We start from the raw sequence: 12,952 nt of genomic DNA, 5'->3' as shown, positions 1-12,952 counted from the left end.
AAAATCCAGCAAAAAAAGTGACAAAAATTCAAAAATTAAAAATTAGAAAAAAAAAAATTAGAAAAAAATTGAAAAAAATAAATAAATAAAAATTATAATCGATTTTTTGCGATTATGCTAATTTTGTAATCGTTTACTGTTGTAATCGAAATCGTAATCGAATTTCGATTCATTGCACAGCCCTAATTGTGGAAGTAGGAAAAAGATCTAAACGTGAGCCTGATTCCGCTTTGTTACGACTGAACCCAGTGTTTGATTTAAAATGTCGACCTCTGGAAACACAAGTGATTTATATGTAGAAAGTGATATTTAGAAAACATCTGTTATCATGGGATAGAAATAGAATTAAATGCTGTAACACTAGTCCTGATAGTGCGTTGGTTGCAGGTAGACTTTGTCCAGCAGAGGGCAGAATATCGGCATGTTCAAATACACAGTTGTCCCTGAGCAAGGTGTAAATATTGTGCCATAAAAAGTGAAGTTAAAGCTTCATACACTAAACAAACATCTTCTGTCACTCAATAAGATCATTGTCCGGAACAGACGACAAAAGGGCACATTTTCCCCTCAGATTTTTCACCTATTTTTCACTATTTTTCACATTTCTCGCCAGTTTTTCCCCAATTTTTTCTCACATTTTCCTCATATTTTTCCCTATTTTTTCCTAATTTCCCCCAATTTTTTACACTGTTTCCATGTTTTCCCTCATTTTTTCTACAGAATTCTGAAACTTCCGAGCCAGTCTTAGAACACCTCACATGCCTCACCTCAGATAAGAAGGAAAGGCCCATTAACGCATTTATTAAAGACTTTTGACCAACACAGAGCTGTCCTTGTTGATCTTTTAAATCTCCTGCTTTTGCTCATTAAGTGGATGTTGTTTTTCATTGTTGGCCTGGTTTAGGTTTAGTTCAGTCCGATTTAAAGTCCATTTTTCAAAGTCATAGCAGAGTTTAAGGTTTTAATCTCATTCTGAAAGGCCTGGCTGAGTCTTGGTGTAAACTTGATTTGTAATGTGTTGTTAAAGGCGAGACGCAGGTGAAACGAGCTCATTCTTTTCCATAAACATCTTCGGTTTTTTTATACAAATATAATAATTGAATTTACAGTTAAAATCACATTGGTCACTCACACTTTGTTCACACATATTAGGGCTGTGCAATTAATCGAAATTCGATTACGATTTCGATTACAACAGTAAACGATTACAAAATTAGCATAATCGCAAAAAATGGATTATAATATTTTTTTTCAATTTTATTATATATATTTTTTTTTTAATTTGAAATTTTTTATTTTAATTTCTAATTTTTAATTTTTGGATTTTTGTCATTTTTTTGCTGGATTTTTGTCACTTTTTTGCTGGATTTTTGTCTTTTTTTGCTGGATTTTTGTCACTTTTTTGCTGGATTTTTGTCACTTTTTTGCTGGATTTTTGTCACTTTTTTGATGGATTTTTGTCACTTTTTTGATGGATTTTTGTCACTTTTTTGATGGAATTTTGTCACTTTTTTGATGGATTTTCGTCTTTTTTCTGCTGGATTTTTGTCATTTTTTTGCTGGATTTTTGTCACTTTTTTGCTGGATTTTTGTCACTTTTTTGATGGATTTTCGTCTTTTTTCTGCTGGATTTTTGTCACTTTTTTGATGGATTTTTGTCTTTTTTTTGATGGATTTTTGTCACTTTTTTGATGGATTTTTGTCTTTTTTTGCTGGATTTTTGTCACTTTTTTGCTGGATTTTTGTCACTTTTTTGATGGATTTTTGTCACTTTTTTGCTGGATTTTTGTCACTTTTTTGATGGATTTTTGTCACTTTTTTGATGGATTTTTGTCACTTTTTTGATGGATTTTTGTCACTTTTCTGCTGGATTTTTGTCACTTTTTTGCTGGATTTTTGTCTTTTTTTGATGGATTTTTTAAAGGCAACAAATAATCGTTTGAATAATCGTGATTTCAATTATGACAAAAATAATCGTGATTATTATTTTTTCAATAATCGAGCAGCCCTAACTCATACCCTTAGCTGCATTGATCCACTCACTCGTTCACTCTGTCACGCACACATGCACACTCGAGCAGAGAGACTAAAGGCTCACAGGGGTTTAGAGACATTACAGTATTTGAGAGGAGACTCAGATGTTGTGTATGTCCATCCGTCCTGTACTGGCTCATGATCAGCAGAGGCTCCAGAACAAGATGGATGAATATCGCTCGGCATCAGGGGAGCCCAGGAAGCCATCGCTGGATCACTTCCTGGGGACCCTCAGCCGTTCACACAGAGGCACTAAAACAGGAAAGTTTAAAATAAAATAAAATAAAATTCACCTTCATAACTGTACAAAAGTATAACCGTAAAAAATATTTGAAACCATCATACAGAGACAAATAAGTGTAAACATGATGAGGAAACATTATAGTAAAAAAAAAAAAATAGGTAGAAAAATATGTTTTAGAGAGAAAAAAAAATGCCAACAAGTTAGGATAGGCTTGTTGCACAATGTGGCTACGCTAGTTCCTCTGAGCTGAAGCTGTGGGCGCTAGTACTTCCTGTTCGTATTCATGTCCATTAAGATGAGCTCAGACCAGTGAGTTCCTGGTAGAAATATTTCCATAGAGGAGACGTTTATGTTTGTGAGGATCAGGGAGTTTGTCTTGAAGCTAAAGGCTAATTTAACCTCTTAACTCCCGCCTAAACCGAGAGGATCTTTTTTCCTCACGTCATCACATTTTTTTCCCCATCATTTTTGTCACTTTTTTTGTCATTTTTTCGTCAATTTTTTTATCACATTTTTGTAATTTTTTTTGTCACATTTTTGTCACATTTTTGTCATTTTTCGTCAATTTCTTGTGACATTTTTGTGACATTTTTGCCACTTTTTCATCAATTTTTTGTCCCTTTTTTGTCAATTTTTTATCACATTTTTGCCATTTTTTCCCCACATTTTTATCACATTTTTGTCACATTTTGTCACATTTTTGTCATTTTTCGTCAATTTTTTGTCAATTTCTTGTGACATTTTTGTGACATTTTTGCCACTTTTCCATCATTGTTTTCTTCGAGAAAATGTGCTCGGTTCAGGTGGGAGTTAAGCGGTTAATGCTTTACACAACTTGAAACAGTGCCTTTATATATATTTTTATAGCATGTTAGCCTTTAGCTTCAAGACAAACTATCAATCCTTCATGATCACAGGAGTCTCTGATCTGAACTTCATGATTTGAACACAGTAAATGATCGTCTACCGGGAACTCACCGCCCACAACAGAATCTTTAGAAAATATGATTTTTATTCCAGGAAAAGAAAACAGACAGGAAGTCCAGGCGCTCACACCTTCAGGTCAGAGGAACTAGCATAGCCACACCGCGCAACAAGCCAATTTTCTCTCTCGTCCTCCATGACCTCAGTGTTGTGTGAAAATGCCTCCTCTATGTATTTTAAAAACGGGTTCCATGTGCTGTAGAACCGTTTATGGGATCCAACAGTGGAGGACCTTGCTGTATACATTGTAAAACTTCTTGCAACCAGTTATTGACTGTTGGAGGTGCTTTATGTTTCCATTTAAGAAGAATTTGGCGTTTGGCCAGCAGGGTAGTAAAGGCAATGGCACATTTTATAGTTGGTGACATATTCAGATGTAGGTAAACCGAACAGAGCAGTTAAAGGGTTTGCAGGTATATTCATTTCATAAATTCGGGACAGTGTTAGAAAGACGTCCGACCAGTATTTATAGAGCTTTGGGCAAGTCCAGAACATGTGTCCGTGGTTTGCGGGTGAGTTTTTACATCTAGGACAGGCGTCCGACACATCTGGGTGCCTTTGAGCAGGTTTTGCGTTCGTAAGATGTGCTCTGTCTATATGTTACTTTAAATTGCATCAAGGCGTGTCTTGCGCAGATGGATGAAGTATTTACCAGTTTTTTAATTTCCGCCCATTGTCTCTGAGATATTTTTAGACCAAGGTCGTCTTCCCATTTACTTTTAAAAATAGTTGTAGGATCTGGAATCATAGAATTAATCCTGATATAAATAAGCGAGGTCAGATGTTTTTCAGACCAATGATGATCAAGTAGTTGATCGAAGTCAGTCTCTGGTGGGCGATTCGGGGAATGAGGAAATTGTTTTTGAATGAAGTTGCGGATTTGTAAATACCGAAAAAAGTGATTGGAGGGTAAGCTAAACTTTGTGCGCATTGATTGAAAGGAGGCAAAAGTGTTTTCTTCATACAAGTCCTCTAGGCAGCAAAGGTCATTTGCTGACCACTTTGCAAAGGCCTGGTCTGAACCAGGTTTAAATAGATGGTTATTGTAAATTGGAGCTTTGAGCGAGGCTGCCGATAAGCCAAACCGATTTCTAAATTGAATCCAGATCTTAATTGTATTTGTTATCACTGGATTATGAGAAATATCACGGGGTTTAATTGAGCTCTTGGAGCAGGCTATTGAGTGCAAGGAGAAGGGGGATGATCCTGTCAGTCTGAAGCCAGGGAAACCTGGGGTCCGAAGGTTTATGGCTTGTCCAGTATAAAATTTTATGAATGTTTGAAGACCAATAATAATGTTGGAAGTTAGGGAGTGCGAGGCCTCCAGATGATTTAGGCAAGTATAATACTGATCTTTTAACACGTGCTGGTTTGCCTCTCCATATAAAGCTGTTTATCAACTTATCAAGGCTTTGGAAGAAGGATTAATTTATATAAACCGGTATATGTTGGAAGAGATATAGGAATTTCGGAAGTACTATCATTTTTATCAGATTGACTCGTCCTGCAATTGAAAAAGGGAGCGTTCGCCATCTCGCAAAATCTTTTTTACATTTTTCCAAAAGGGGCTCAAAATTTTTCCGGTACAATAAATTAAAATTGTTTGTGATGTTGATCCCCAAGTATTTAAAGCAACCATCTACTATTTTAAATGGGAAGAATGTTTGAGGGAGTTTTTTTGCCAGATCATTTATGGGAAAAAGTTCACTCTTTTGGATATTGAGCTTATGTCCTGACAGTTTTCCGAATTGATCAAGAATTGAAAGAATAGGCTTAAGGGATGTCTCAGGGCTCGACACGTACAGTAAAAGGTCATCTGCGTACAGTGACAGTTTGTGGATCTGATCGTGCCGTTTAATGCCCTGAAAGTCCTTAAGGCTGCGAAGCCATATTGCTAAAGTTTCAATCACTAAATTAAATAATAAAGGTGATAAGGGGCATCCCTGACGTGTTCCACGTTGAAGAATTGTAGAATTCCACAATGAAACCATCAGGACCTGGCGATTTTCCATTGTGCATTATCTGAAGTGCTTGTTTCACTTCTGTATCGGCTTTCCAAGTGTATCCGCTATGGTTTCATCAATTTTCGGGAAAATCATGAGAGTTCACTTCGTTCTCTTTTTTTAATATAGGAAATATGGGAGATTACCTGTCCACGAACGAAGGCTTTAAGAGCTTCCCAAAGGATGCTAGGGGTGACTTCCGAATTATCATTAATTTCAATGTAAAGTTTAATTTGTGAAGCTATATATTCTTTAACGTGGTCATCCGTCAACCATTCTCCCCTGAATCGCCATATTCGAGGGGAAGAACTGTTAGAAGGAAAACATAACTCTATGGAGGTAGGCGCGTGGTCTGAGATTACAATAGGATGGTAATGACAAGCAGTGACAGAATGAATTAGTTGTTTATCAATTAAAAAGAAATCTATCCGCGTAAATGTCTGATGCACATGTGAAAGAAAAGAAAAGTTTCTGACCGAGGGGTTTTTGAGCCTCCATGGGTCTGAGATACCCAAATGTGCTGCATTATTTAATACCACACGTTAGGGCTGTGCAATTAATCGAAATTTGATTACGATTTCGATTACAACAATAAATGATTACAAAATTAGCATAATCGCAAAAAATCGATTATAATTTTTTCTTTTTGAATTTTTTATTTTTTTTTCAAATATTTTTTTTCTAATTTGTAATTTTGGGATTTTTGTCACTTTTTTGATGGATTTTTGTCCTTTTTTTGCTGGATTTTTGTCCTTTTTTTGCTGGATTTTTGTCCTTTTTTTGCTGGATTTTTGTCTTTTTTTCTGCTGGATTTTTGTAATTTTTTTGATGGAATTTTTTTTTTTTTTTGCTGGATTTTTGTCTTTTTTTTATGGATTTTCGTCACTTTTTTGATGGATTTTTGTCCTTTTTTTGCTGGATTTTTGTCTTTTTTTTAATGGATTTTTGTCACTTTTTTGATGGATTTTTGTCTTTTTTTGCTGGATTTTTGTCACTTTTTTGATGGATTTTCGTCTTTTTTTTAATGGATTTTTGTCTTTTTTTTAATGGATTTTTGTCACTTTTTTGCTGGATTTTTGTCTTTTTTTCTGCTGGATTTTTGTCCTTTTTTTGCTGGATTTTTGTCTTTTTTTCTGCTGGATTTTTGTCCTTTTTTTGCTGGATTTTTGTCTTTTTTTCTGCTGGATTTTTGTCCTTTTTTTGCTGGATTTTTGTCTTTTTTTCTGCTGGATTTTTGTCCTTTTTTTGCTGGATTTTTGTCACTTTTTTGCTGGATTTTTGTCTTTTTTTGCTGGATTTTTGTCCTTTTTTTGCTGGATTTTTGTCCTTTTTTTGCTGGATTTTTGTCCTTTTTTTGCTGGATTTTTGTCCTTTTTTTGCTGGATTTTTGTCTTTTTTTTAATGGATTTTTGTCACTTTTTTGATGGATTTTTGTCTTTTTTTGCTGGATTTTTGTCACTTTTTTGATGGATTTTCGTCTTTTTTTTAATGGATTTTTGTCTTTTTTTTAATGGATTTTTGTCACTTTTTTGCTGGATTTTTGTCTTTTTTTCTGCTGGATTTTTGTCCTTTTTTTGCTGGATTTTTGTCTTTTTTTCTGCTGGATTTTTGTCCTTTTTTTGCTGGATTTTTGTCTTTTTTTCTGCTGGATTTTTGTCCTTTTTTTGCTGGATTTTTGTCTTTTTTTCTGCTGGATTTTTGTCCTTTTTTTGCTGGATTTTTGTCACTTTTTTGCTGGATTTTTGTCTTTTTTTGCTGGATTTTTGTCCTTTTTTTGCTGGATTTTTGTCCTTTTTTTGCTGGATTTTTGTCCTTTTTTTGCTGGATTTTTGTCCTTTTTTTGCTGGATTTTTGTCCTTTTTTTGCTGGATTTTTGTCACTTTTTTGCTGGATTTTTGTCACTTTTTTGATGGATTTTTGTCCTTTTTTTGCTGGATTTTTGTCCTTTTTTTGCTGGATTTTTGTCTTTTTTTTGCTGGATTTTTGTTCTTTTTTTGCTGGATTTTTGTCCTTTTTTTGCTGGATTTTTGTCCTTTTTTTGCTGGATTTTTGTCACTTTTTTGCTGGATTTTTGTCTTTTTTTGCTGGATTTTTGTCCTTTTTTTGCTGGATTTTTGTCCTTTTTTTGCTGGATTTTTGTCCTTTTTTTGCTGGATTTTTGTCCTTTTTTTGCTGGATTTTTGTCACTTTTTTGCTGGATTTTTGTCACTTTTTTGATGGATTTTTGTCCTTTTTTTGCTGGATTTTTGTCCTTTTTTTGCTGGATTTTTGTCCTTTTTTGCTGGATTTTTGTCACTTTTTTCATGGATTTTTGTCACTTTTTTCATGGATTTTTGTCCTTTTTTTGCTGGATTTTTGTCTTTTTTTCTGCTGGATTTTTGTCACTTTTTTGATGGATTTTTGTCCTTTTTTTGCTGGATTTTTGTCTTTTTTTCTGCTGGATTTTTGTCACTTTTTTCATGGATTTTTGTCTTTTTTTTGCTGGATTTTTGTCACTTTCTTGATGGATTTTTGTCCTTTTTTCTGCTGGATTTTTGTCTTTTTTTCTGCTGGATTTTTGTCACTTTTTTAATGGATTTTTTTCACTTTTTTGATGGATTTTTTAAAGGCAACAAATAATCGTTTGAATAATCGTGATTATTATTTTTTCAATAATCGAGCAGCCCTACCACACGGGCTGATTTGGATAATGTGGTGGGTCTAGTAGAGGATCTATCAAATGTAATATCTTGTACTAAGTTGAAGTCGCCCCCGATTATTAGGTGGTGGTTATCTGTGTTGGGAATTTTTGCAAAAAGGTTTGTGAAAAAAAGATCGTTGTCCCAGTTTGGGGCGTATATGCAGACCAAAGTAACTGGCATAGTATTTAACAGACCAGAAACTATTACATAACGACCATTTATGTCAGAGACAATATGCTGTGGTTCAAAATTAACATTTTTACGGATTATAATTGCAGCTCCTCTTGATTTATTATTAAATTCTGAATGAAATATGTGGCTCATCCAGCTCCTCCTTAACAGAGATGTTTCTGATAGGGCTGCTCGATTATTGAAAAAATAATAATCACGATTATTTTTGTCATAATTGAAATCACGATTATTCAAACGATTATTTGTTGCCTTTAAAAAAATCCATCAAAAAAGTGACAAAAATCCATCAAAAAAGTGACAAAAATCCATCAAAAAAGTGACAAAAATCCATCAAAAAAATGACAAAAATCCAACAAAAAAAAGACAAAAATCCATCAAAAAAGTGACAAAAATCCAGCAGAAAAAAAAGACAAAAATTCAGCAAAAAAGTGACAAAAATCCAAAAATTACAAATTTGAAAAAAAAAAGTTGAAAAAAAAAATAAAAAATTCAAAAAGAAAATTATAATCGATTTTTTGCGATTATGCTAATTTTGTAATCGTTTATTGTTGTAATCGAAATCGTAATCGAATTTCGATTAATTGCACAGCCCTAATTTCTGATGATTTCAAATGCGTTTCTTGTAAGAAAAATATGTCACCCTTAAGTTGTTGCAAATGTGCCAAAACCTTACCAACCTTTACAGCCTTATTTAAACCTCGGACATTCCATGAGATCATCCGCAAAGTTTCACCTCGTAATTTATGAGTCATCTATTTGCTTTGTTGGATATGTAATCTGAAAGGTAAGAAAAGAAACATGTGTAAGTTTGTTGCATCGATGGATGGGAGTAGAAAAAAAAAGAAAGAATAAAAAAATAAAAAAAAAGGGGGCAAAAAGACAGAGGGGCAAAATAGCAAGAACAATACAAGAAAGGAAAAAAAATCAAAATAAAAAAATAAATAAAAGATGATAAAAAAAAAAACATCACTCGTGCACACACATCCACTCTTCCATGCACCCACCGAGCATTTAAGAAGAAGGAGAAGAAGAGAAAAAAAAAAAAAAAATTAAGGTAAGAAGCTCCTAGCAGTACTATCCTGATGGAAAAGGATATTTGCGCCCAAACTGAGCTGCCTCTGTTGAACAAGCAGCCCAGGGCTATCTAATCTATCTAGCTTCCGAGGGTCTCTCTCCCTATATAAAAAAAAAAGTCAACCTAGTCGAAAGAAAAAGAAAAAGTTAAATTAACCGAGTGGTAGTGCTCTTCTTTGAGAGAAAAGTTTGGGGAAACACATACAAAACTACAATTCAACCGCTGATAAAAATACAAAAAAAAGCTATACGAATAATAAATTAAACGCATAGTAGAGAACATACAAATCCACTGTTTATAAAATCAAAACTATTAAAATTACAAGATCTCATTAAATTACAAACATTGATAATCTATTATAGAAAACGCAATCTCAATGGGCGCCGCCTGGGCGCCGCCATGTTTATTTCCCATACCGACTTTGAAGCTAAGCAGGGAAGGGCCTGGTTAGGACTGGGATGGGAGACCGTTTGGGAACATCAGGAAGCCTGGCGACAGCACTGAGTGTGTGCGTGGTTGGTGGTGCTGCTGTCCGAGGACAACCCGCCGTCACAACAACGCGAGTGCACGAGATCTGACTGCCGTGCGTGTGCGCTCATCCAAACAGGGCGATGTGTGCGTGTGTGTATGTGTGTGTGTGTGTATGTCTGTGTGTGTGTATGTATGTGTGCGCGCATCCAAACAGGGCGATGTGTGCGTGCGCGCACGTGTGTGTGTTCGTGCGTGTGTGTATGTATGTATGTGTGCGCGCGCATCCAAACAGGGCGATGTGTGTGTGTGTGTGCGTGTGTGTATGTGTGTGTACGTGTGTGCGTGCGTGTGCGTGCGTGTGTGTATGTATGTGTGCGCGTCTGCGTGTGTGTATGTGTGTGCGTGCGTGCCCAAAACCTGCTCATACACGAGCCTCTAATCACACGCGCTGCTCCGACTGATTTATCCTCCGTGTGAGTAAAAGCGAAAATGAAACTACTACTTAACGAGCGCACGGCCTGCACTGCGTCGTTTTTTTTCTATTTTTTTTTCTTTGCTGCTGGACCATTTGTTTTCTATTTTGCTTTCACGTATTGTGAGCCCAGAGGTACATTTTATTCTAAAGCAGCTTTGAAAGCATTGCCAATTTTATTGTAAGGTTATAAATACTGTCTAATAACGATCATTAGGCTATTTCAGTTCAAAACCTACTTATTATTTGTTTGATTGTGCACTACCGTGATGCACCAAACCACGGGTCCTGCACCATGAACCGAACCGTTAAAGCTGAACCCCCAATATTTATCTATAATTATTCCACTGTCTCTTCAATCCTGTTCCCCGAGTTTAGCGAAAATATTGTCGTAGTTTATAAGAAAGGAGCACGGGTGCATCAAACACTCCAATTGCAGTTTGTTTGAAATTGTTTTTTGCCTTCATTCTTTTACTCATTTGTAGTGGCCATAGTTTTTGGAATGGGTTGGAACCACTGGTCTACAGCTGAACTGTGTGACGGGTTGGACATTTCTTTGTAATAACTCATAATCTCAGAATATCAAATGTGGAAACTAGCGAGGCCCGGCCGAAGGCCGGGTCTCAGCTAGTAATGTATAAAGCAAGATTTTTTTGATTGCCTCAATCTGTACAACTGATGTTTGTGTTCAACGCCGATGCATCCAGTCGTAGAAAACTTAACTTTACTCTCCTTTTTGCTAGAACAACCCAGAGGCGGATGGGCATCTCCGTGGCCGGAGTCAAACTGTGGAACACCCTGCCCTTGAATTTAAAGAACTCCTCCACAGTGCACCAATTTAAAAAACAGCTCAAATCAACAAATATCAACTCTTGCACACTACTGTAAATATTAGATTTCAACTTTAAAAACAGTAGTACCTGTGTTGTTTATTCGAGCTTTTGTATAATACCTGCGAATCAGACCATTTATGTTTTGTTTTTTTTGTCTATTTTTTGTATTTGAAGAAAGGGGCACTTAGCATAAGCGTTGTCTTCATCGTGCTCCAATCATGTATAAAAAAAAGCATGTATAGTTGTTGAAATGTGAAAACATGTAACTAACATGACTGAAATAAATAAATAAATAAATAAAAAAAGACACACAAAAAAAGAGACAAAAAAATAACAAACAAACAAACTAATTAGATTTAGACCAAAAGAACAATAAGCCAAAATACTGAAAAAAGGAAGAAAAACGACACACAAAAAAACAGACAAAAACCAAAAAAAAAACAAAAGGTGCCTGGTGTCCTCAAAAATATTCTGTCAATGTGTGGCAATTTAATATTGTTAAACCATTATATTTCAGGAGTACAAATGATTCCAATCCATATAGGTAATAATGGTACAGTTTGTCTCAGTTCCGTGTAGTATTAGGGGCAGCAGCTTTTCCCAGTCCGTTTAGGATGTGTTTAATGAGTCCGCATATTTTCCTGCTTCAGTCTCGTCAGAATAAAAAATCCTGGTTCCTACCGATGTTATTATAGACCGTTTGGCAGGGTACCTCAGAGATGGCTTCAGACCTAGCTCGTAAAACTTGGACATCACCTCCTTGTACTTGTGACGTTCCTCCATCACTTCAGGCGGGTAGTCTTCGAAGATGGCGATAGGGTGGTCCCGGTAGGGCTGCTCGATTATTGAAAAAATAATAATCACGATTATTTTTGTCATAATTGAAATCACGATTATTCAAACGATTATTTGTTGCCTTTAAAAAAATCCAGCAAAAAAATGACAAAAATCCATCAAAAAAAGGCAAAAATCCAGCAAAAAAGTGACAAAAATCCATCAAAAAAGTGACAAAAATCCATCAAAAAAGTGACAAAAATCCATCAAAAAAGCGACAAAAATCCATCAAAAAAAAGACAAAAATCCATCAAAAAAAGACAAAAATCCATCAAAAATATTAGAAAAATACAGCAAAAAAGTGAGAAAAATCCAGCAAAAAAGTGACAAAAATCCATCAAAAAAGTGACAAAAATCCAGCAAAAAAGTGACAAAAATCCAGCAAAAAAAGACAAAAATCCAGCAAAAAAGCGACAAAAATCCAGCAAAAAAGTGACAAAAATCCAGCAAAAAAGTGACAAAAATCCAGCAAAAAAAGACAAAAATCCAGCAAAAATATTACAAAAATCCAGCAAAAAAATGACAAAAATCCAGCAAAAAAGTGACAAAAATCCAGCAAAAAAGTGACAAAAATCCATAAAAAAAGACAAAAATCCAGCAAAAAAGTGACAAAAATCCATAAAAAAAAGACAAAAATCCAGCAAAAAAAGTGAAAAAAATCCATTTAAAAAAATGACAAAAATCCATTAAAAAAATTACAAAAATCCAGCAAAAAAGTGACAAAAATCCCAAAATTAAAAAATTGAAAAAAAAAATAAATGAAAAAAAAATAGAATCGATTGTTTGCGATTATGCTAATTTTGTAATCGTTTACTGTTGTAATCGAAATCGTAATCGAATTTCGATTAATTGCACAGCCCTAGGTCCCGGTATTTTAGCTTTCCTCTTCTAGTCCGTGCTTCACGAACGATAGCCTCTTTTACTTGGTGTTTGTGTAGGCAGATGATCACCGGTCTCGGTCGCTGTCCCTTGGCCGGTTTAGCCTTCGTGGCACGATGGGCTCTATCACATTCTGGTGCAGTCTCCAGCACTGATTCGCCAAACACTTCCAGCAAAAGTTCGGAGAAGAAAGCAGTTGGTCGGGGTCCCTCGGAAGTTTAGCATTGCTATCCGTTAGCGTAGCACATGT

The sequence above is a fragment of the Gobius niger genome (assembly GCF_951799975.1).
Source record: "Gobius niger genome assembly, chromosome: 7".
Classification (NCBI taxonomy): Eukaryota; Metazoa; Chordata; class Actinopteri; order Gobiiformes; family Gobiidae; genus Gobius; species Gobius niger.
This window is presented reverse-complemented; position numbering follows the sequence as displayed.